This window comes from Terrapene carolina, unplaced genomic scaffold (genome assembly GCF_002925995.2).
Source record: "Terrapene carolina triunguis isolate 2854851 unplaced genomic scaffold, T_m_triunguis-2.0 Scaffold84, whole genome shotgun sequence".
In the NCBI taxonomy this organism is placed as follows: Eukaryota; Metazoa; Chordata; order Testudines; family Emydidae; genus Terrapene; species Terrapene triunguis.
Genome location: NW_020664435.1, coordinates 4,426,220 through 4,448,225, shown reverse-complemented (window position 1 = coordinate 4,448,225; position 22,006 = coordinate 4,426,220).

Genomic DNA, 22,006 nt, shown 5'->3' with positions numbered 1-22,006 from the left:
TGGGGGCGGGGCTTACAGCAAGCCCCTCTTGCTAAAGCCGGCCCTGCCTGAGAGAGTTCAAATAGCAAAGACATGGGAAATTTTCCTATGTCTTTGTTTTATTTCCTTCATTCAGCATCCGAGACCACAGGATGAGCTTCCTTGCACGCAGCATTTCCAAGGTGCGATAGGGCCATTAACCAATCCTTTGTATTGCAGTGTTCCTTGATGACCCATTTGATTTTGATCTTCTGGATGGGTGGAGGAAACACTCTTCCCATCTGATTTCACTAGTTTAGAGCAAACATTTTCAAAGTTATAAAGCAAAACTTAAATATTTCCTTGTAGCATGAAATATAGACATTACACATAAGATTAATGCATGCAGCAACTTAAAACATTCTATAAAATCTAAACACAAAATAGTCTTATAAGACTAACACCTATTTTGATCAATACTAACACATAAGTGAACTGGTCTGGTCTCCAGCTATGAGTTTGTCAGTTCTTAGCTAATGCCAACAGCATGGCAAGAGCTGGCACCCGACCTGCCAGTGTCACAGCCTCCGTTCAAGCCCAGTCAAAAATTTGGTTCTCCTGCCAACCAAATAAGGTAGCACAAATCAGACCATGTAAGTGTTGGGGAACATATTTTGAAACATTGCCAGCTAATATGTAAAGCTCGTAATAGTATAGCAAATGCAAGACCACCAGAGACTTCAAACTTTTCATTTCTGCACAACATGACCTTTGGGATTTCTATGACAACAGGAAGATGGAACCTCAGATCCCCCTGCCCTGAAGGCATAGGTCAGTGACTTCAATGGAGTAGATTTGCTCTGAAGTAACTGAGAATTCAATTGGGCCTTTAGTTTGTAATGTTTGTTGGGCGTATTTAGGAATTTTGGATGAAAGGCAACAATGGGTCTTGTCTTGTTCCCATTGACATCAAATTCTTAGTGACTTCAGTGGAAGCAAGCTCAGGGCCAGTTCAGTAATAGCGTCCATTGTTGTCAAAAAAGCATTCTCTAATTCTTCCTGGAGTGGTAATGGTGAATAATTTTAGTTTTCTCCATGGACTCTTTTAATTTGTGAGCACATTCCATTTAAGGAGAGCATGATTTTGCAGAAACAAAAAACTATGCAACAAATCCAGAGATTTGTAAACACCCACCTCTCCCATTGGTTTGAATGGGAGATGTAGTTATGAGGCAGCTTTTGGGGCTTGGCCTCATGGAATTATCATGGAAGCTACCAAGAATACTATGAGTCAGTAGTGCCTCATCTTCCCTCTTGCCTGACTGTTTCACAGGCCTGACTTCCAGCCCTGGACTACAATAGGGCTATAAATCCATTTGAAGTTCCTCCAACTCAACCTTATTGCCTGTCAGACCAGGAAAAATTCCCCGTGTTCACCACCATATATTAAGGAGTCTCCTCCCATGGTGGAAGCAAGGGTGAATCTGGATTAATGGAGTTTACTCACTGCTCATTTGAGGAATATGGAGTTTAGGTTAGGTTAGTTTATTCACTACTACTACTGCTCCTTTTTTTTACCATTACACCACTGGTCTCTTGTATGTACACAAATGTCTCTGGCATTATTCCCCAGTATTTTGGTGAGGAAGAGTCACAAACGCCACACTTGAGGAAGGAAAGGAGTTAGGTAGATACAGAAGTACTATGAGATGCGCCTCTGTTTCTAAGTAGGGCTGTGTGAGAGCATGGACGTTGTCAGAACACGCATCCCAGTTACCTTTACACTGCATCTGAGTAAATGGACTGAATCCAAATAAGGATATGTTAGTTTGTATTATTTGGAGAAGTACAATCGGATAGGATCTACTGATGTGCTTTGGTAAGGGAATATGACATCTCTTTTACTTAAAAGTTAAGGAACCAATAGACAAAGGTGAGTGACCTGAGGGATACAACATCCTTGGATTTTCAGGAAGGTGCTTTATCTGAGATTGCCCCTTATCTCATAGTTATTTATTTCCTCTAACAAAGTCCTAATTCCTGGGATGGCTTAAAACTGATCAAGTGATAAGAAACAAGCGATCACATTGAATTGCTGTTACTCAGCATGGAAAGAAGTTAATAGTGTGGTGCTTTGGGGGTCAATACTGTGACCACTGTTAATGATTCTGGAGGACAAGTAGATAGTGAATTGGTGAGGCTGATATTTAGCAAATTGTACTAAATTGTTTCCATTTATATACAGCATGCTTGTGAGACACTTGAGATGCACTATAATGCTTTGGACAATTGGGCACCACAATGGCAGATAAAATGTAACTTGGAATACGGAGAAATTATGCATATAGGCAAAAGTAATGTAAATTTTTCTCATGCGGTACACAGATGGGCTTCCAACTGGCAAGGTCTTGTGAGGGGAGAAAAAGACTTAGGAGTTATCATGGATAGCCAATGAAGATGTTTGCCCAGCATACAACAGCAGTTAAAAGAGTAAATAGCATGCCTGGATGCCTAGAACAGAGGAAGTAATACAGAAAATATAACACATCTCTGTGATAGGTGCTGATAAGGAATATTCTATCCCATTTTAGTCACATGTGCTGAAGACTGAAAAAATCCAGAGTAGAATTGGTAGAGATTTTTAAAATATTGAAAAAATGGGGAAAATTTCAAGAATACACCTCTACCTCGATATAACGCTGTCCTCTGGAGCCAAAAAATCTTACCACGTTATAGGTGAAACCGCATTATATCGAACTTGCTTTGATCCACCGGAGTGTGCAGCCCCGCCCCCCAGAGCACTGCTTTACCGCATTGTATCCGAATTCATGTTATATCGGGTCGCATTATATCAGGGTAGAGGTGTAATTTTGAATCCCCACCCGGATCCTCCTCATCACTTCTAAACCAGAGAAGGGCAATACAGGTGATTCAAGGTATGGCACGATTTATATACCGTGATCCTGGAAAGGAGTAGAACTACAGTACACCCCACTGATGTATTAAAAAGTATAAATGTCATAGTGAAAACTTGATCCGTCCCTCCTTTTAGCTTTGTTGCATATTAGAAGAGCATGTGTATTCTAAAAGTCAATGAAATCAAAAGGCATTACATTAAAAAATACTGTTTCATGCAGAAAATAGTCAATTTGTGGTACTCCCACAGGAGATTAACAACTGTGGCTACATTATGATGACTAATACATTTGTAGCTATGAAAATTTAAAATATAAAAGTAATCCAGTCTTGTACTTCAGGACAAAAAGAGATGACCTGTGAGATCAGGAAGGAATTTCCTTTTATGAATAGCATTGCACAACTTTCTTAGTGTGCATTATAGGTTTTCATAACTTTCTAAAAGATGAGCTATAGGCTGGAGGGCAGGATGCTGTGTTAGATGAACCATTGGTCTACATTTACCAATAGTATCTAAAACTATTTGCTAATGGTTCCAGCTATGATATAGGAGGAGATTTACAGTTTGACTTCTATTGACTGTTAAGTGGAAGGAAATGTACAATTATAAAATAAGCACAGAAGAAATGAGGACACTTCTAAAGCATTTATGAGTAAAGGCAAATCCTATAACTTCTGTCCTGTAAAGTATAAGGAAAGTGAATAATTGTGGCAAAATATAGCTTTGGAGTTTACCCCATTCGTTACAGAACAAATGTGTAGGTGCAGATAATTTCCTTTTTTTAAAAAGGCAATAAAACACAGTACAGTAAATCATGCATGCTAATCTGCACAGCTCTTTTTCCAGTCCCGCTGAAAGCTTCAAATGTAATGGGTATCTACACTCTCCTTGCCTTGCCCTGATTCCTGCTCTCTATCATAGCAGCTGCTACTGTCAGCAGCAGCATGAGGAGAGGCAAACAACATAACATCATCCTTCCTTAAGAATAGTATCCCCAAGACTCCATTTAATCCCACAAGTTTCTCAGCTGAAACCAGAAATGTGGTGACTAATGGCAGAACTTGAGAAGGGACAGCATAGCCTAGAAGTGGATGATGAAACCTCTCCCCCATCGTCCTTCCCCTGTGCACAGAGGGGTGTGTGAAGAATTTCTTCTGAAAAGTAGCATTTTCAAGCTGTACAGTGGAAGGAATTGAGTGAGTCCTGCATGAAATCTAATTGCATAGCAAGTATTTTTCCTTCTCTCCTCACGTGTCCTCCTTATTTTATTTCCTCTCGCATCTCTTGATTCTCACCCCTCCCATTTTGTCTTCCCTTTTCCATTTACTCTTAGCAGTCCCCCCTTCACTCCACTGTCCTATCGCCCCTATTTTGAGAGGTGCAAATAATTTTGCTAAATATTATTGTTAATAATATAGGGCTTCCTGGAGTGCCCATGTGGCTACCAGTCGGGATGCCTTAGTAAACATTAAAAACCAGTAACAACTTTCTGAAGTGTCCTGTGAAAAGTCAGGAACCAAAGCACATCTGGATTTCTAAAAGATGCATCCACAACCCTCTTATGACAAGAGCTGGGATATTCCAATATCTCATCATGTAGGGGCAAACAGGGCTAATTCAGCTAAGAACTTAGCCCAGAACTTGATCTGAAAATCTGGACCCACTTTTGACACTCAACAAAAAAACTGGTTAATTTTTGGTGCATTTTTTCAAATACACTTAACTCTGTACTTATTGATTCTTGCTGGGAGGAGAAGTGAAAGTGCCAGAATACTCTGACTCAATTTTCACAAGATTTCTGGCCTTGTTTTATAGATTGACGAGGCTTAAAATTTTTGGATAGGGTTAAGATTGGATGCTTATCCAAACTGCACCAAACCTCAGGAGAGTTGCCCATAATGCAGGAGCTTTCAAACTACTCATCACCAAAGGTTTTAACAAATGCTTCAGATATCAGAGCTGAAAAGAACAGTAATAATACCTGCAATATATTCCATTACTGCTATATAGATCAGACAGCAGGGGTAGCTGTAAGAATGTCGTTCATTGAATGCCAGCGTTTTTCTCTAGTCTCTGTGCCTTTCACTTCTGAAATACAGTCAGGTGACAGTAGTCTAGAGCCTGTGATCCAGAGACGGCGCCAAATATGTTCATCTCTTTCTAGGGTAGCTTTTGATAAAATGTGTTTGTAGCTCTGAGTGATCCTAGTGTGGTTTTTTTAGGTGATATGCATAAATTCAATGTCCTATGTACTGCAAGCAACTTATTTCATGGAAAAAAGTTTAATGAGAAAAATATTGTGTTCCCAAGGTGGACAAACCTAAAATGGTTTCAAGTACTTTTCTTTTGCAGAGAGCAAACTATATATGTTGCATCTTTATCTTCCTTGAACCTTAAAAAATTCTTGCACACCTCTGTGGTGAGGGGTACGTAGATCTAGTGCTGTAAGTTTTGAATAAGGTATCCCACACTTAAGTCTACAGACAGATGGACCTTTAAACTAAACTCCATTTTCTAAATGTTCACACCAGGGACATCTGCTACTATCTGCTGGCCTGTTTTCCCTTCATGTGACATGTCCAATTCTGGACTATTACATTTCTGTGTCCAAAACTTTTGAATTATATGCAGAACGCTCATATAGAGCTTAATCCTCAGCATAGCTGAGCAAGTACCCCTATGCTCCAGGTTTGGTCAGGAGCTGAACTGGCCCCTAGCACAAATCAGAGCAGTCCCAAGGCCGCTTTAACTTATGCCAGCTGGAACACTCCAACAGACACAGAGTATGCCTACATTGTAAACAAAGGTGTGATTTATAGCACAAATCGGTATACCCGTACTAGTTTTAATCTAGCTAGCACAGTTAACAAGAGTAGTTTAGATGTGGTGGCACAGGCTAACACCTGAGTACCCAGAGCTAGTCCTTGCTGGAGCCCATGCCCACCACATCTGCACTCCTCTTGTTATCCATACTAGCTAGATTAAAGTTAGCATGGGTATGCCTACCTGTACTACAATCACACCTTCACTTGCAGTGCAGACATAGCCACAATTGTGTCAAAGCATTGTCTGGCCATGCGCCCTCCGATCCCTACCTAGCCTACCACGGAAGTCCCCCTACATAGAAAATGGGAACAGGTGGTAGAGAACTGCTGACTTTTATACTACTGGGGTTTACCCTACAGCAGGGCAGGAGCAATGCAAAAGAGGAGAATCTGTAAGAAATGAAACCATGAGAAGACACAACAGTGTAGTCAAAATTGTGCATGTCTGGACTGGTGAGTATACTTGTTTGCTGTCCCCTCTTACGTTTCAGAGCAAGAGCAAATATAACTGGACTCATTTTGCTTAGTGATGCTTTGCATGGCAAGAAACACTTGTTATATGAGTCTGTGAACCCTGTAGGGGGGGGGGGGTGGATTCCTGAAACTGCACCCACTGGGAATTTTGCCATGATATCAGGATCAGCGTTTATACTTACAGTTGGCAATTCTGAGTCTTCTGCCTGTGGTGGCAAAGAAAGCCTAGTAATTTTTGCACTGGAGTCCAGTGTTAGAGAACATAGAACTGTTTCCAACACTAATTTAATAGGTGGAGAACAATCTTGGTTCAATACAAAATGAAGCCAGGAAATATTATTTGCCTAGTACAAGTTATCTTTAAAATACTCTCAAGGTTTCTGTTAAAATTGTATTTGACTTATCATTAAAGCAGTCACTTCAAAGAGGTCCTTAGTGCAGCTATTACTGTATATTTTAAAGAAAGATAATTTTCCTGTTGATTGATCAATCCTAAAACAGGATAGGAACCTGGGATTTAAGACCGAGCTAGACAAAGCACTCATTAAAGGGTGAAGAACTCAGTAGGACTTTTGAATTTTTAAATTCTAGAGCTCAGTGAATCACTCATGATGATTTATTTATTCCACAAATATAGTAGTTTTTGCTCATGAATTGTCTGCAAGCAGCATACAACTTTCTTGAACGTGTTTCTGATTTTAAACTATTTGCTGAATATTTTTGGCAAATAACTCTTGGTCTGTGCATTGTTTGCAAAAATTCCAATTTGAAAGATGTTAGTTTTGATTGGACACCCACATCATGTGGTATTGGTTTTGTTCTCTTGTTGGTGAAACATCATAAACTACTGGAATTGGGTTTCTTGTGGTGCAAATACTCTGATTTACAAGTTTAACACTTACATTCCATGAATCGTCTCCAATTTTTGCTTAAAATTCATAGTTACTATGAACACAAAGGAGGTACAAACACAGTCAAAATATATTTAATTTTGTATTTGAGTGAACATCCAGGAGAGAGATTTAGAGCTTAATATCTGCTCTGCTAGTTTATCTTATTATGGTCTCTTACATTGAGTTCCCTAACTGTTGGTGTCCCAGCTTTTCAGCAGCATGGCTCATGCCAGAAGAAGGCTTGGAAATGCTGTCTGTAATTTAAAACTCCTATTTCTGAATTCATTTCACAGGGTATATCTGGAAAGAAGTCAAAATGCTTCCCCAAGTGATCTTTCCACTATCTGCACTGAACAAGAGTGCAGCTCTCTCCTCAGTGTTCCTTTTCAAATCTATCTCTGTGACTTGACCTTCTCTTCCACTCCCCCTCCCCTGCCCCGGGAGAATCTTGGAACTACAGTATGAATATTAATTTAGCAATAAGATTGTGATCTGGAGCTACAGCCCTCTCCCCCACCCCAAGTACAACAGGCATGAAGATTTGATTTCACATCTGCTAGTGGCAGACAGATGTTTCATTGCATACTTTTGGAAGAAAAAAGATCCCCTGGTCACCTAGTCTCTAGTTCTCTCAGGATCAAAGACGTGTTAACAAAAGAGAAACCCGTACATCAATGAAAACAAAAGGTCAGATTCACCTGGCAGGCTGACTGCCCTTTGCAGAATATGTAGAAAAAGGCAACTTTCCAGCCACCGAGCCAACACATCCATAATTATTTTTTTGCATATTGAATCATTTCATTTCTCCATGTATATTGTCTACCCCAAGGAGGAATCCCAATGTGTCCACCCGTGCAAAATTGTTGAAATATGCCTGACTATTCTCTTTTCTTGTCTCCCTGTTAACAAAATGTAACCTGTGGATTAAGTATGGACCCTTTTAAAAAAGCACAATTTTGTTGAGTGATCTGGAAGTTTTCCCTGGCAAGAAACACTTGTTGCTATTTATAGGCTGTGAACTGTACCGGGAGGAGGGAAAGCACTTGATTGTATACCTATTGGGAGTATTGTCAATTACTTAAATGAGAGCAGGGCCAGGCCTGAATGTTCATAATTACAGTTATATAAAGGGTCTCTATCTGTATATCTATAAATGGTTAGCTAGCAGATAACATGCCGATAGATTGTATTTAAAAATACATAGCATAAGCAGCAAAGCTAACTAACAGTTTCCGAAGACGTGGGTATTCACCCACGAAAGCTCATGCTCCTATACGTCTGTTAGTCTATAAGGTGCCACAGGACTCTTTGCTGCTTTTACAGATCCAGACTAACACGGCTACCCCTTTGATACTCAATACATAGCATAGTGTCTGGGTTTTGTAGGACCAATAGAAGTTATGCATCGCCAATGACTTCTTCTGTGCAGCTCTTCATATAGAACTGCCAACTCTTGTGATTTTGTGAGTTTGACAGTATTTGGTGTTCTTCTTAAATACCTAGCTCATAGTAGAGTCATGTCACTCGGTGAGAATCTCAGTAAAAAGGAGTATTTCTAGCCCTCGTGAGTGTGGAGAAAAGGTTTGAAAATATGACCTGAATGCTACCAACAAGCTCAAAATCGAGAAGGCAAATAAAAGGATGACCAAATTTATTATTTTGTAATTCTTTTATGTTTTTAAGCCAATGCCATGGCGGGTGGGGGAGTGGGATGACTCATGATTTTTGAATGCCTGGCAATGCTGTTTACATCAGCTCTTAAAAACAGCTGGCATTTCTGATTATCAGTTCATTTGTGTACTGAAAGCTCTGACCTATTCCCAGCTTGCTTCAGCACTAGTTTAAACAACAATTTAAAGAACAAAACTGTTTCTTGAGACTTGAATTACAAGGGCATGAGCTCTCCTAGCAAGAACTATGGAATGAAATGTGTGACTTGCAGATTTGTGAACCCTTCAAAAATATAAAGAAAGTGTAATGTAAAGAGAAATGTAAAAAGTTTAACTAGAGGAGTGTGCAAACAAGCGAAGAGGAACAGGATGGAACAGGACAGTTAGTATGGAGTCACTGAAACAAAAGGTCAAAATTTTCAAAAACAGGAGGCTAAAGTTTGGCTGCTATTGTTGAAAATCTTGGCCCATATTTTCAAAGCAGGCACAAACTGCACATTTTGTCTACAAAATCCTGCATTTATATGCACAAATATAAATTGGAAGGCTCGAGTCAGGCAATTAACTACCCTATTGTGTTCAAAACTATCCATTTTTTCATGCACAAATACTAGTTTTCATGGTTAAATTTGGATTTTTGAAGATTCAATGTGTGTCTTGTCTTTTGAAATAGTTAACCCTAAAAGCAGATAGAAGTTAGGATGTGCGTGTAAAAGAACAGGGAAGAAGAAAAAAACAAGACAATGAAATACTTCTACTGTTTGTTCCTGTTGTTGAATCTTGTGTTTTTAGACCTCAGCCATACTGACCTTTTCTCCAGGGAGCAAGAGACATAATGAATGTGTTTTTTTTTTTTCCAAAAATGAGTTTATTAAAAGAAAAAGGTCAACACAGCCACTTGCAATTTGTGACCCACATACTCAGAGGCAAATGTATGTGCCAAACAGACACTATTAATTTCCCTTGAATCTAGACATTTTGCATGATGATGTTTTTTTAGTTAAGAAAATCACAAAGGAAAAATGATTAAACTAACAACTTCTTTTAGAGATTAGCACAGTGTAATTCTCTTGTAAAGAGCAATTAGGGAAATTTCCCTTTTTGTTTCTGATTGTTATATCAGGGCAATCAAAACACCCAGACCTGTTGAAAAGTGGGTTTCCCAAAAAATAGGAATCACCATGTCATATCAGACCAATTGTCCATCTAGTCCAGTAAATAGCCTTTGGCCAATACCAAATGCTCCAGAGTGAGTTACAAAGAGAAACAATTTTCATTGTGGATGAGATGAATTCTGTTAGGCAAGTAGGGTCTGAATGAGCAAAAAAACCCCACATGCATCACTTAATGTATGTGAATAGGCCTACTGATTTCCCTAGGACTACTCACATGCTTTAAGGTATGCACATGCTTACATGTGAATCAGGGCCTTACTGGCAAGGCTGGTGAATTGCGTTCTCATTGGTACTCCCAAAAGCTGTTAATTATTGCAGCTGAGTGCCAATTAAAAATGGTGCCAAATTTCCTGGTTTTAATGAGAAATAAAATAAATCATTTCTGTCCCCTAAAACAGAGAGCTCTACTGGCACAAGAGAAGAATATATACATCAGCATTCATGGTAACTGTCTTTTGACCAGCCAGATTTGATCCATGCAACCAAATGATCACTCAAAGGCTACATCAGTAAAACTGAATTCTACTTTAGTTACAGAAGGCCATCTGATCCAGGGTGCGTGTGTGTTGGTTTTTCTTTAGGTCAGAGAGTTAATAATACATCAGCCATTTTATATTTTTACAGTTAATTTGGAGCTCTTATGTAAGAATTAATGGTTTGTAGGAGCTGATAATTTCTCCAAAGAGCTTTTAATTAGATTTAAAATTCATTTCTATCTCAAATGAGTTGACATCTTTCACGGGCTGCAAATTCTGTGCATGTTTTATTGTACTGATTCATCGTTTAGGATCTATATGCAAAATGGCACCAATTCAGTAAAGCACTTAAATATGTGCTTAACTTTTAAGTGTTATCTTTGTTGTATCAGGTCCAGCATGGAGAGGAGATGGCTGTAAAGACAGCAATAGCTCAAGGACCTTTGTGGGGAAATACGTTCAAAGGCCACTTGAAGGTCTTTTATTTGCAAGGGGATTGACAGCTACCATTAAAACATTCAGCATTGGTGTTGACTGGTTAGTGGTACAATATGAGCTGCAAACAACTGAGATATTGTGGCAGCTGACCACATGGGGATACTATTAGAAATCTGGGAGCAGTATGGGGATGTGTGAATTTAATGTTAATTTTTGATTTTGGAATGTGTAACAGAAATATTTTTTCCTTGTTTAAACTGAAAAACTGCCATTAACTGTACTAGATCTGTCTTCCTCTACCCTGAAAAAACCCCTGTGGATTAATGCTATTTTAAAAAAAGCTTTTGTCCAAATGAGAGTATTGCTGTTTCTGCTCTGTAGTACTAAAGTTATGAAAACAGCTCATTTATCAGGAAATCCACATTCATGGCTGATCTTTCTCCTATGGGCAAAGTCTTATAGAAAATTATATCCATGGTACAGGATTCTAGAAACTGATTCAGAAACTCTATAGAAAGCATTGCAATTCTCTGTTAAATACCATTGGTTTTTAGAGTCATTTCTAAAGGTGTCATACATTTTTAATTCTGTAAGTCTTTTTCCCAAGTGGTGGTCTTGCAGAATGGTGGGAGAGAAAGTTTGCCATGACCGCCGGTTTGAAAGTATAGTCATCTTCTCCAGAAAGGGTTACAGTGGAGGGGTTTGGGGTTAAACCAATTGACGACAACTTGACACAAGTCTCTAAGTGCATTCTTGCCAGGCAGTTTTTCAAGCAGTAAACTCAAAAATGCAAAACAGCAAATACAAACTGGACAGGAGAGCTTCCATGTTTCCTCAGAGCTTCCTGCCTCGGCATCCAGCTCCTTTATCTCCAGTCTGAGAGCAACATCCTTCTTTTAATGGTGACAGCAGCATTTTTTAAAAATTGTTCTTGGTTTTTTCCCCCCTCACGATGTACAAAGAAGCCCTGAAAGGTGTTTTTTTGTTTTTTTTTTTTTTAACCTTAAAAATTCCAGACCTAGTTTTGCTGCTTGACCTCTCAAACGTCTCAAGGATGTTTATTGCGAGTGCTAATGCCTGAGCTGAAGTGGTGAGGTGGTGAAATCTTTATCAAAGTCTTTCTTTATCCAGAATGTTAAGTAGTTATCAAAGTTACATAAGAATGAACAAAAACAAACAAAAAAATAACAAAGACATTGAAACAGCCTGACAAATTCCCTGCCTCGCTTAATGCTCAGCTTTCATGCTCTTGGCTCTTGTGATGTCACCATTCTCTCTAGTTGTCAGATTCTTGCAGCTTAGACAAGACTTGAATTTCTAATGTTAAAAAGAAGCAGAAAACAAAAACCATACTCCCCGCTTCCCTCCCCGTCCTCCCCCCGCCAAAGTAAAGGATAACTTCTTGGGCCTCTCTATACATCACGAAGGGGGATAGAGGGGAGTCCATTTTTTTCTTTACCTATCAACTTTAAGGTATTGAGCTTAAAAAGGCTGAACTGCACTTAATTAGTCCCCAGCTGCCATTACCTCCCCATGCTGCCTCTGAATCCTGCCTGAGAATTATGACCCAAAACCTCAGGCTGTTGGCTGGCTCAGCAAGGCTTCCTCTGAGGGGCACCAGCGAGGCAGAATGGAGCAGGGCTTGTAGTCCCCTCCAGCAGGCTCCAAAAGATCTGTACATTCCATCTTAATTATTGTTTAATACATTCCATGCTGCATTTTTGTTCTCAACAGCGTGACTTCACAGAGGCTGTCAGGCCATAACTTATTTCCGGGCTTTGGTTGCTTTGCCTCACCACAGTAACCTTAGTAAAATATAGGTTATTTTTACAAATTAATAGAGCATAAATACAGCTAAAATACATGTGGTTTGGCCAAAATGTCAGAGGTTAGTGATTTAAACTTAGCATGTTTGTGCCATTGGGAATATGAGGAGTGTTTGTGTTTTAAAAGGAAAATATGTTGGCTGTGGGGTGGGAGTGTGTATATGCATGCACATGTACACAAATAGTTGAAATTGAAATTGCATTATGAACATTGAGTCACATTCAGTAGACATTATTTTAAAGGAAATTTTCTTCCCATCGCTTAGTCCAAGTAGCCTGGTGACAGTGTTCTGAGCGTTGAACAAATATGCAGGCAAGATTGAGGAAAGAACCCTGCCCCCAAAGGTGTGGAGCACCTGTGGAACCCAGTGGCTGAAGAAGTTCCGTATTTCAGCCATTCATGGGTCACAATTAATGTCATCTCCATTGTAAATATTAACTGATCTTCTTTCTCTCTAGTTTTTCATCTCTGGTTATATTTTAAAAGTACTTAGTCCCTGATAGCCTTATATTTAAGGCTAGATTCTTCAAGATGCTGAGCACTCTGGCTCTGATCCAGCAAAGCACTTAAGCACATGCTTAACTATAAGGTCCTAGATTTCAAAGTCAGAAGGGAGCATTTTGATCATCTAGTCTGACCTCCTGTATAACACAGGTCATGAACTTCCTCAGAATAATTTCTAAAGCATATTTTTAATAAAAATATCCAATCTTGATTTAAAAATTGTCAGTGATGGAGAATCTACCCAACCCTGTGGTTAATTACCTATATTGTTAAAAAATTATGCCTTATTTCCTGTCTGAATTTGTCTAGCTTTAACTTCCAGCCATTAGATCATGTTATACTTTTCTCTGCTAGACTGAAGAGTCCAGTATTAAATATTTGTTCCCCATGTAGATACTTACAGATTGTAATCAAGTCACCCCTGAACCTTCTCTTTTTTAAGAGAAAAAGATTAAGCCCCTAGATTCCACCACTATAAGGCATATTTTCCAATCCGTTAGTCATTCATGAGGCTCGTCTCTGAACCCTCTCCAATTTATCAACATTCTTGTTGAATTGTGGGTGCCAGATCTGGACACAGTGCTCCAGCAGCAGTCACACCCATGCCAAATATAGAGGTAAAACAACTTCCATACTCCTACTTGAGATTCTGCTGTTTGTTCATCCCAGGATCGCATTAGCTCTTTTGGCCCCAACATCAGACTGGGAGTTCACGTTCAGCTGATTACCTACCATGACATCCAAATCTTTTTCAAAGTAACTGCTTCCAAGCCATCATCCTGTGCATATGGCCTATATTCCTTGTTCCTAGATTAATACAATTCGATTTAGCTGTATGAAAACACACATTGTTTGCTCGCACCCAGTTTTCAAGTGATTCAAATTTCTCTAAATCAGTGACCTCTTCATTATTTACCACCCCCCCCGATTGTTGTCTCATATGCAAACTTTATCAGTGACATTGTTTTCTTCCAGGTCATTGATAAAAATGTAAAATAGAGTAGGGCCAAGAACCAATCTCTGCAAGACCCCACCCAGAAACGTTCAGAGCCATAACTAGGCATTTTAGCACCTGGGCAAGCAAGCATATTTGCACCTCCTAGAGGATACGCATGGGGGAACATTTGGGTGTGTGTGTCACATCCTCCCCCGAGATTTCTGCCTTCCATTTAACACAAAGCTTTCAAACTGGGAGGTGCATCCCACAGTTTCAAAACCATTGCCTCCTGCTAGAAGTTGGCAGATTGAAAGCTGGGAGGAGCCACTTGGGCCCCTGGCTCTCCTTGATGTGGGAGCTGGGGTGCTGCGCAGCCCTCCCTGTCCTGCTCCCTGAGCCAGGCCACCTCTACACAGCCGGGCGCTCCCCAGGCTGAGTAGATGACACATCTCCGAGCTGCACTCTGATGTGCTCTTGCCTCTCCCTTAAAGGAGCCTGGCACTGGCTGGCAACACCTACTGGAGCCGGCCCCTGCCCATGGAACCCGGCTGCCATGAGATGGTCCCCAAGGTGCTCACTCGCCAATGCCCTGGCACTGCTGCTTCATTGATCAAGTCTTGTATCACCTGCTCTGTTATTTTGCCAGAGATCGAAGTCAGGTTGACAGGCCTATAATTACCCAGATCATCCAAAAAAGCAACAGAGGGTCCTGTGGCACCTTTAAGACTAACAGATGTATTGGAGCATAAGCTTTCGTGGGTGAATAAATAAATAAATTAATTAATTAATGGAGATATCCCATCTCTTAGAACTGGAAGGGACCTTGAAAGGTCATTGAGTCCAGCCCCTTGCCTTCACTAGCAGGACCAAGTACTGATTTTGCCCCAGATCCCTAAGTGGCCCCCTCAAGGGTTGAACTCACAACCCTGGGTTTAGCAGGCCAATGCTCAAACCACTGAGCTATCCCTCCCCACATGCGTGAACACGCATGCGTCTGATGAAGTGGGCATTCACCCACGAAAGCTTATGCTCCAATACATCTGTTAGTCTTAAAGGTGCCACAGGACCCTCTGTTGCTTTTTACAAATCCAGACTAACACGGCTATCCCTCTGATACTTGAAACCAGGTCATCCAGTTTTCCCTTTTTAAAAATTAGCACAACACTAGTTACTTTCCAGTCTTCTGGAGCTTTCCCAGTGCTCCAAGACTTACTGAAAATCAACATTAATAGTCCAGCAGCTCCACAGATAACTTGCATTCAAAGAATTTTAAAGAGATATAATTTAAAAGAGATATCTGGGCCTGCTGATTTTAAAATGTCTAACTTTAAAGCTTCCGTTTAGCATCCGTCATAGATACTAATGGAATAGAACGAGTGACTATATCATAGAATCATAGAATATCAGGGTTGGAAGGGACCTCAGGAGGTCATCTAGTCCAACCCCCTGCTCAAAGCAGGACCAATTCCCAACTAAATCATCCCAGCCAGGGCTTTGTCAAGCCGGGCCTTAAAAACCTCCAAGGAAGGAGACTCCACCACCTCCCTAGGTAACGCATTCCAGTGCTTCACCACCCTCCTAGTGAAATAGTGTTTCCTAATATCCAACCTAGACCTCCCCCACTGCAACTTGAGACCATTGCTCCTTGTTCTGTCATCTGCCACCATTGAGAACAGCCGAGTTCCATCCTCTTTGGAACCCCCCTTCAGGTAGTTGAAGGCTGCTATCAAATCCCCCCTCATTCTTCTCTTCTGGAGACTAAACAATCCCAGTTCCCTCAGCCTCTCCTCATAAGTCATGCGCTCCAGACCCCTAATCATTTTTGTTGCCCTCCGCTGGACTCTTTCCAATTTTTCCACATCCTTCTTGTAGTGTGGGGCCCAAAACTGGACACAGTACTCCAGATGAGGCCTCACCAATGTCGAATAAAGGGGAACGATCACGTCCCTCAATCTGCTGGCAATGCCCCTACTTATACAGCCCAAAATGCCGTTAGCCTTCTTGGCAACAAGAGCACACTGTTGACTCATATCCAGCTTCTCGTCCACTGTGACCCCTAGGTCCTTTTCTGCAGAACTGCTACCTAGCCATTCGGTCCCTAGTCTGTAGCTGTGCATGGGATTCTTCCATCCTAAGTGCAGGACTCTGCACTTGTCCTTGTTGAACCTCATCAGGTTTCTTTTGGCCCAATCCTCTAATTTGTCTAGGTCCCTCTGTATCCGATCCCTACCCTCTAGTGTATCTACCACGCCTCCTAGTTTAGTGTCATCGGCAAACTTGCTGAGAGTGCAGTCCACACCATCCTCTAGATCATTAATAAAGATATTAAACAAAACCGGCCCCAGGACCGACCCTTGGGGCACTCCGCTTGAAACTGGCTGCCAACTAGACATGGAGCCATTGATCACTACCCGTTGAGCCCGACGATCTAGCCAGCTTTCTATCCACCTTACAGTCCATTCATCCAGCCCATACTTCTTTAACTTGGCGGCAAGAATACTGTGGGAGACCGAATCAAAAGCTTTGCTAAAGTCAAGGAATAACACATCCACTGCTTTCCCCTCATCCACAGAGCCAGTTATCTCATCATAGAAGGCAATTAGGTTAGTCAGGCCTATATCATCTGTTTTCCCCCAAATACAGAATTGAAATATTTAACATTTCTGCCTTTTTCTGCATTATTGATGATTCTACCATTTCTATCTAGTAATGGACCAATACCACTGTCAGGATTCTTTTTCGTCTTAATATATTTTAAAAACTCCTTATTATCCTTATCTCTGTTGACCATAGATTTCTCCTTTGTCCCTTTACTCCCCTTATCAATTTTCTACAATTCCTAACTTCTGACTTCTATTCATTACTACCATCTTCCCCTTTCTTCCATTTGTTATGTATTATTTTATTCATGAGTATTCTCATTGTGTTGAAGTGCTTTGCTTGATCAGGGCCAGTGTTCAGCCCGTTGCAGGTTCCAGCCCAGTTAACTAGAATTAACTATTTCTGCTTTATTTATTTATGCAAGTCTTCACTGACTCTGTGCAGTGCTTTTTGTTCGGTTGCCTGTCCTCTTTTCCATTTACAGTACAGGGTTGTATAATCTGATTCCTGAACAGTCCCTCACTGCAGCCACATTGGCTGCTTGTTCTTGTTCTCTATTTTTGAGAGTATATACAGTCTGTGGTGCCTTAATTATGGTGTTTTTAAGGTTTTCCTACCTGTCTTATGTGTTGGTGGTGTGACAGACCCAGACCAGTGGGGTACAGGAGTCTGGTAGAGGGCAAATATACTGGTCACTGGATGAGTAGTTTTCTGTTCCCTGAGTGACCAGAGCAGGGGCTGCACTAGAGTAATCAGGAACCTGCTAGAACTAGTTAAGGCAGGCAGGCTAATTAGGACACCTGGAGCCAATTAAGAAGAAGCTTCTAGAATCAATTAAGGCAGGCTAATCAGGACAGCTAGGTTTTAAAAAGGAGCTCACTTCAGTTTGTGGTGGGAGTGTGAGGAGCTGGGAGCAAGAGGTGCAAGGAGCTGAGAGTGAGAGGGTGCGCTGCTGGAGGACTGAGGAGCACAAGCGTTATCAGACACCAGGAGGAAGGTCCTGTGGTGAGAATAAGGAAGGTGTTTGGAGGAGGCCATGGGGAAGTAGCCCAGGGAGTTGTAGCTGTCATGAGGCACTATAGACAGCTGCAGTCCACAGGGCCCTGGGCTGGAACCCGGAGTAGAGGGCGGGCCTGGGTTCCCCCCAAACCTCCCAGTTGACCTGGATTGTGGGTTCTCCCAGAGGGGAAGGTCTCTGGGCTGTTCCCCAACCCACATGGTGAATCTCTGAGGCAAGAAAATCCGCCAATAAGCATAGGACCCACCAAGATAGAGGAGGAACTTTGTCACAGTGGATTTTAACACTTCTTTTTATTAGGCCTTAAATTGTTTTCTTGAAATCTAATATCCTTACATCACTGCATTCTAGGAACCTCTTCTTTGCTATGCTGAATTGAAGTAGCTCTTGTCAAGCTGCCATTTTTAATTAGTTCCTTTTTGTTTGTCAATTGATCATCTAGGACTGTTTCACCTCCAGTTTGAGTATCCACAGTTAAGAAATAAAAACGGTTTTGTATGCAGTTTAGATGGCTCTTTGATGCACGTTTGCCTGTTCTGTGTTTGATACCCAGCAGATGTGTGGGTAGTTAAAATCCCCATGAGTATAGAATGTTCTGGGTTTGAGTACCCTGAAAGCTGGTTTTGGATCCTTTTCAGTTCTTATTCTCTCCCACACTTGGTGGTCCACTCTTGTTTCTCCTTCATTTTTCACTCCCTGTGTCCTATCTCAGAGAATGGTTAGAATGACTGTTAGATTTCTAATGGATTAACTGAGTACTGGAGAAGCCAAAGAATATTAGTTCTTTCACATTTAAATGTGAATTGCATACAGTAAATAAGGTTCTGTGAATATCTAATTTGAGTGAAAGACCCATAATTCCTTGCAATGTTACTTGTATGGGTATGTCTACACTACGGGATTAATCCGAATTTATATAATTCGAATTTGGAAAACAGATTGTATAAAGTCAAATGTATGCAGCCACACTAAGCACATTAATTCGGCGGTGTGCGTCCATGTACCGGGGCTAGCGTCGATTTCTGGAGCGTTGCACTGTGGGTAGCTATCCCATAGTTCCCGCAGTCTCCTCCACCCATTGGAATTCTGGGTTGAGATCCCAATGCCTGATGGGGCCAAAAACATTGTCGCGGGTGGTTCTGGGTATATCCTCCCCCCTCTCCAGGAAGCAACGGCAGACAACTGTTTCGCGCCTTTTTCCTGGGTGAACAGTGCAGACGCCATACCACGGCAAGCATGGAGCCCGCTCAGCTCAAGACAGCAGTCATGAACATTGTAAATACCTCGCGCCTTATCGTGCAGTTTATGCTGAACAAGAACCTGGAAAACCAGGCGGCGAGGAACAGGCTACAGCAGCGCGGCGACGAGAGTGATGAGGATATGGACATGGAATTCTATCGAACCGTGGGACCCGGTGCTTTGGAGATCATGCTGTTAATGGGGCAGGTTATAGCCGTGGAACGCTGATTCTGGGCCCGGGAAACAAGCACAGACTGGTGGGACCGCATAGTGTTGCAGGTGTGGGACGATTCCCAGTGGCTGCGAAACTTTCGCATGCGTAAGGGCACTTTCTTGGAACTTTGTGACTTGCTTTCCCCTGCCCTGAAGCGCCAGAATACCAAGATGAGAGCAGCCCTCACAGTTGAGAAGCGAGTGGCAATAGCCCTGTGGAAGCTTGCAACGCCAGACAGCTACCGGTCAGTCGGGAATCAATTTGGAGTGGGCAAATCTACTGTGGGGGCTGCTGTGATGCAAGTAGCCAAAGCAATCACTGAGGTGCTGCTACAAAAGCTAGTGACTCTGGGAGATGTGCAGGTCATAGTGGATGGCTTTGCTGCAATGGGATTCCCTAACTGTGGTGGGGCGATAGATGGAACCCACATCCCTATCTTGGCACCGGAGCACCAGGGTACCCAGTACATAAACCGCAAGGGGTACTTTTCAATGGTGCTGCAAGCACTTGTGGATTACAAGGGACGTTTCACCAACATCAACGCGGGCTGGCCGGGAAGGGTTCATGATGCTCGCATCTTCAGGAACACTACTCTGTTTAAAGGGCTGCAGCAAGGGACTTAGTTCCCGGACCAGAAAATAACCGTTGGGGATGTTGAAATGCCAATAGTTATTCTTGGAGACCCAGCCTACCCCTTAATGCCATGGCTCATGAAGCCATACACAGGCAGCCTGGACAGGAGTCAGGAGCTGTTTAACTACAGGCTGAGCAAGTGCAGAATAGTGGTAGAATGTGCATTTGGCCATTTAAAAGGTCGCTGGCGATCGCTACTGACTCGCTCTGACCTCAGCCAAAGAAATCTCCCCATTGTTATTTCTGCTTGCTGTGTGCTCCACAATCTCTGTGAAAGTAAGGGGGAGACCTTTATGGCAGGGTGGGAGGCTGAGGCAAATCGCCTGGCTGCTGATTACGCGCAGCCAGACACCAGGGCGATTAGAAGAGCACACCAGGAAGCGCTGTGCATCAGAGAAGCTTTGAAAACCAGTTTCATGACTGGCCAGGCTACAGTGTGAAATTTCTGTTTGTTTCTCCCTTCATGAAAACCCACCCCCTTTATTCACTCATTCATTCTCTGTAAGGAACCCACCCTCCCCGTTCCCCCAGCTTTCTTTCAAAGGAAATAAAGTCACTATCGTTTAAAAATCATGTATTCTTTATTAAGTGATTATAAACATAGGGAGAGAACCAAGAAGGTAATCTGGGTGAGGTTTGGGAGGAGGATAGGAGGGAAGTAAAAGGCCACTGAACAAATTCAATATAATGACAGCCTTTTGGTTGGGCTGTCCACTGGGGTGGAGTGGGAGGGTGCACGGAGCCTCCCCCCCGCGTTCTTACACGTCTGGGTGAGGAGGATATGGAACATGGTGAGTGGGGAGGGAGGTTATACAGCGGCTGCAGCGGCACTCTGTCATCCTGCTGCCGTTCCTGAAGCTCCACCAGACGCCGGAACATGTCCGTTTGCTCACGCAGCAGCCCCAGCGTTGCAGCCTGCCACCTCTCATCTCGAGCGTCCCTCATGACCTCACGTTCACTGGCATCTTTCCTAAATTTAGATACAGTTTCCTTCCACTCATTCAAATGAGCTCTTTCATTGCGGGTGGATTCCATTATTTCTGTGAACATGTCGTCTCGCGTTCTCTTTCTACGCCGCCTTATCTGAGATAGCCTTCGGGACGGAGGAGGGAGGCTTGAAAAATTTGCAGCTGCTGGAGGGAGGGTTGAAAAAAAGGAGAGAAGTTTTTAAAATGATACATTTTACAGAACAATGCTTATACTCTTCCATGGTGAAAAACACTATTCACATTACATAGCACATGTGATTTCAGTACAAGGTCGCATTTTCCATCTTAATATTGAGTGCCTGTGGCTTTGGTGTTAGAGATCACAGACGCAGGTCCGGGCAACAGAATTCAGCTTGCAGAAAGCCATGGTAAGCCATTGTCTTTCGGCTTCTGCGCCCTCCTTTCCCACATACCAAGCAAAGCCTGTTGACTGCTGCGGTTTTCCTGTTGACCTTCAGCAGCAGAAAACAACGCCCCCCCCCTCCCGCCATGAATTCCCTGGGATGATCAATGTACCCCTCCCCCGACCGCGTGGCTGGTAACAGGGAAGATCCCTGCTAGCCAAACGCGAAAAGCTCAGGGCCAATTCCCCCCCCCCTGTGCTCGGCTAACTGCAGGGAAGGATTTCTTTTCAGCCACAGGCAAACAGCCCAGTAGGAACGGCCACCTCTGTCCCCTTAATTAAGTTCCCGTATTTCAAAAAGGTTACCATGAGCGATATCACTCTCCTGAGGATTACACAGCAAGATAAAGAACGGATGTTGCTTGAATGCCAGCAAACACCAGGACCATACGCTGCCAGGCTTTGTCAGGCAATGATACCAGATTACTTGCTGCAAGCATGGCGTGGTCAAGTGTCCTACCATGGAGGACGGAATAAGGCTGCACTGCCCAGAAACCTTGTGGCAAGGCTTTTGGAGTACCTCCAGGAGAGCTTCATGGAGATGTCCCTGGAGGATTTCCGCTCCATCCCCAGACAGCAATCTGAACTCGCATGCACTGACCAGGTAGACAGGAAAAGCCCCAGGAAAATTTGAATTTCATTTCCTGTTTGCCCAGCGTGGAGAATTAAAGTCATAGTGTAGACCAGGCCTATGAATAAGACATAATTTCCCATTTGTTGCCCTCCTTGGTTTTTAAAAGGGTCCTTGAACTCTTTTTCCAGCCAAACATAAGACCTTTCACCAAATCATGGTCCCAGTGGCAAAACTTCCAAGG